At 41.5% G+C, this 3,583-nt stretch overlaps 1 pseudogene; it reads left to right on the top strand.

Annotated features, from left to right (window-relative positions):
* The first annotated feature begins 286 nt into the window (after nt 1-286).
* On the top strand, nt 287-2,882 carry LOC101683664 (annotated as a pseudogene).
* Nucleotides 2,883-3,583: the final 701 nt, after the last annotated feature.

Genomic DNA, 3,583 nt, shown 5'->3' with positions numbered 1-3,583 from the left:
ATGCTCCTGGGGCATCTGGGCGGCTCAGTGGGTTAAGCCTCTGCCTTCAGCTCAGGTCACGGTCCCAGGGTCCTGGGATGGAGCCCCGCATTGGACTCTCTACTCAGCGGGGAGCCTGCTTCCCCTTCTCTCTCTGCCTGCCTCTCTGCCTACTTGTGATCTCTCTCTGTCAGATAAATAAATAAAATCTTTAAAAACAAAACAAAACAAAAACAAAATGCTCCTTCTCTTTTTTGTGGTTCCTGGGAGGTGGTAGGTTGCTTCAGAATGGAGCTGAACATCTTTTTCCCAGAGACTTGCTGAAATGGATGATGAATGCAAACTTTTTACCTTTTATGAGAAGCATAAGGCCACAGAAGCTGCTTCTGCTGCTGTGGGTGAAGAAGGCAAGGGTGACGTGGTCCGAATCCGTGGTGGCGATGACAAAAAAGGCTTCACTATGAAGCAGGCTGGTCTGACCCATGGCCATGTCCCCTGCTGCTGAGTGAGGGGCATTTGTGCTACAGACCAAGGAGGACTGACTGGAGAGAAAAAGTGCAAACCTGCTCGAGGTCGCACTGTGGATGCAATCTCAGTGTTCCCAGCTTGGTCATTGTAAAATAAAAGGAGGAGAAGGACATTCCTGGGCTTACTGCTGTGTCTCGTCACTTGGCATGCAAAGGAGCTAGCAGGATCCACAAGCTTTTCAGTCTCTCCCAAGAAGACGAGGTCCACCTGCATATTGTGAGAAAGTGCCTGAATAAAGAAGCTAAGAAACCTAGAATCAAAGCACCTAAGACTCAGCACCTTGTTACTCCGTGGGCCCTCCAACAGAAACGTCAGTGTATTGCTCTGAAGAAACAGCTCACGAAGTAAGACAAGGAAGAGGCTGCAGGACGGGCTAAACTTCTGCCAAGAGAAGGAAGGAGACCGAGGGAAAACGCCAGCAACAGAATGCCGAGGGACAGAGCTGTCTTCCCTGAGAGCTTCTACCTCTAAGTCTGAGGGGCCAGTCAAAAATGAGATTTTTCTAGAGTTACAAATAAATAAGAGCAGACTTAAAAAAAGAAAAACAAGCCAGTGTTCCCCTGTCAATAATGGGAGCATAATGTGTCCTTCCTTGGTTTCTCACGAAAAATTCAGCCATGGAATTTGACTCAATCATACCACATTCTCCTCTCACCTCTGTTCTCTATTAGGGTGATTCACTCTTTCTTAATTTTTCACATTGTTCCTCTGAATTTCTATGATTCATTGAACTAGGTTAGTCAGGGCTTTCATTTTTAGAGAATTGGTTGCAAATTGGTTCATAACATGGTTCTTTTAAGATGACCACTTAACAATGAGTCATTGTTGGCTTTTACAGGTGTCTGTGTCAGTAGCTCACTCCTTGCTGAGCACTGCTCTTTCCTCAGGGAGAAACAGTCCATTTTGAGACTGCAGGGACCTCATCCACCAATTCACAGTCGTTTGTGTTAGAAGCAATACCAAAGCTGTCTGATTCTAGCCACTCTAGAGTGAGGGGAAAACTAGTTAAGACTATTTGCATTGTCTGTCTCAGGGAAGACAGGGAAGCTTATTCTGGAGATGACTGATACCCGAATCAATTGCTCGCAAACCCCTTGGCTTTATCATTATTCATACATATTGGATCATCTTTTAGATAATCTGAAGTTGTTCCCTGATTTGGGGGTGAAGTCTAGGGCAAGTCTTTATCTTTGTTCTAGGAGCAAAGCTTCAAGAGATATTAAGGGTGCACAACTCACCTTCCTCCTGATTTGACCCTAGCTCACAATAAATGTGGCAGTGGGTTGGGGATTTCCTGGGAATTTCTTTGCTCTGCTTGAAATGTGCCAGAGATGCACAGCCCTCTTCTTTGTCCTCTGTTGTTTATTATATCCAGAGAACATTTAATTCTCTGTTTGAAGAAGGCTAAAGCTGGATTATTTTTGCCTAAGGATTATCACTTTGTGAGTTATCAGGGGTAAATTTTAGACTACTTTTCCTGAATATAAACATTGTACACACACACACACACACATACGTATATATATGTATGTGTATATATATATATATTGCATGTATGTTTGTATATATGCATATATGTATATATTTACATAAAATGTAGTGTTTCAAAGTCAAATAAAATATTTTTATATTGCCTATTTCTTTTTGTGAAAGTCAGTAACTTTTTATGAAGTCAATAACTTTGACTTTATTACTATTACTTAATAGATAATATAAGCATAAAGGCATGAAATAAATCGTCTTTACAAAATATTTTAAATGACAAATTCATATCTCCTAACATCTGTATAATTTTCTCAATAATCTTGATTTCTTCTACTTTTAATGTTATGATCCAATAGTTTTCAAAATATTTCCATCCACTATGTGTTCATACTATAGATATAATATATATATAATATGTATATTTCATATATAGATCTCTATATATGTATATGTATATACATCTATATATATGTATATAGAGATCTATATCTTTGAAATATCACTTGGTTTGATTTTATCACGTGAATATCCAAAGGACTTAATTTGTCATGTGTTCCCAGTCCTATTGTCAGGAAAGAGGTCCTGCAATTGCAGGGCTGCCAAAAGGAAGAATGATAGTTTAGATCACTGGTTTTCCAATTCACTCATTCACTTGCTTTGTTCGTTTCTTTGTTCATTCATTCAGTAGGAGGGAGAAAATAAAATATATTTAATATCTATTAATAGTATGTAATAGATTACAGTTACATGCACACGTATGTATACACTCACGCATATATAAAATCTAAGGGAGCGTGAATCTGCCAGCTCACTGTGGTCTTCTGGTGTGTGCTAGGGGCTTGGTGGAGGTTGGAGTGTTAGGGAATAAGGAGATGTACGTCGAAACGTGAGGGAGAGAAGGATCCATGAACGAAGGTGAAGTGCGTGTGGGGAAGAGCGGCGAGGGAGTAATTTGCGGGGATGCATTGTGAGCTGAGGAAGGGAGGCCAAAGCCTTGGGGCGGCTTTGGAATTTGGACAAAGGACTTTAGGAAATGTAGCCAGGGGTCTGTGTTGGCTACCCTTTGGCATTCTTGCAGAGATATCATTAGGTATCTCTTTTGGCTACTGGGAAGTGTTTCTTGGAATGGCAGCCGGCACTGAGAGTGAACATGTGCTAGGTGCTGATGTTACAATGGTGGGCATAAAACACATGCTGTCTGTTCTCATGAACGTACATACTAGTAGAGGACTGGCATGAATCAAATAACCATCAAAGTATTCTTCATCCATTCACCCACTGCTTTTTAAGCACCTATAATGTTCCAGGCAGTGTTTTAAGTCCTTGGGATTCTGGTTCATCAGTAAAACAAACAGACAATATTATTCCTGCCTGTGGTGGCTTTATAATGTGCCAACTTATCTAAGCTGGAACTGTGTTTCCCAGAATTTCCTCTCTGTAAGGCTCTGAGTCAGGCATGGCTACAGGAGAAATCTGCATAAGATATGAAAGGCAGGAGCAAAGCCGCAGCCATGAGCCTCTGAAGGTCAGTGCAGGGCGCCAGGCACCGCTGGAACTCGCGCATATTGGAGCTGATCTGTGGGATGGCCTT

The sequence above is a fragment of the Mustela putorius genome, unplaced genomic scaffold, assembly GCF_011764305.1.
Source record: "Mustela putorius furo isolate JIRA1106 unplaced genomic scaffold, ASM1176430v1.1 tig00003834_pilon_pilon_pilon, whole genome shotgun sequence".
Classification (NCBI taxonomy): Eukaryota; Metazoa; Chordata; class Mammalia; order Carnivora; family Mustelidae; genus Mustela; species Mustela putorius.
The sequence above is the reverse complement of the archived record's forward strand: the minus strand, read 5'-3'. Positions and strand labels throughout refer to the sequence as shown.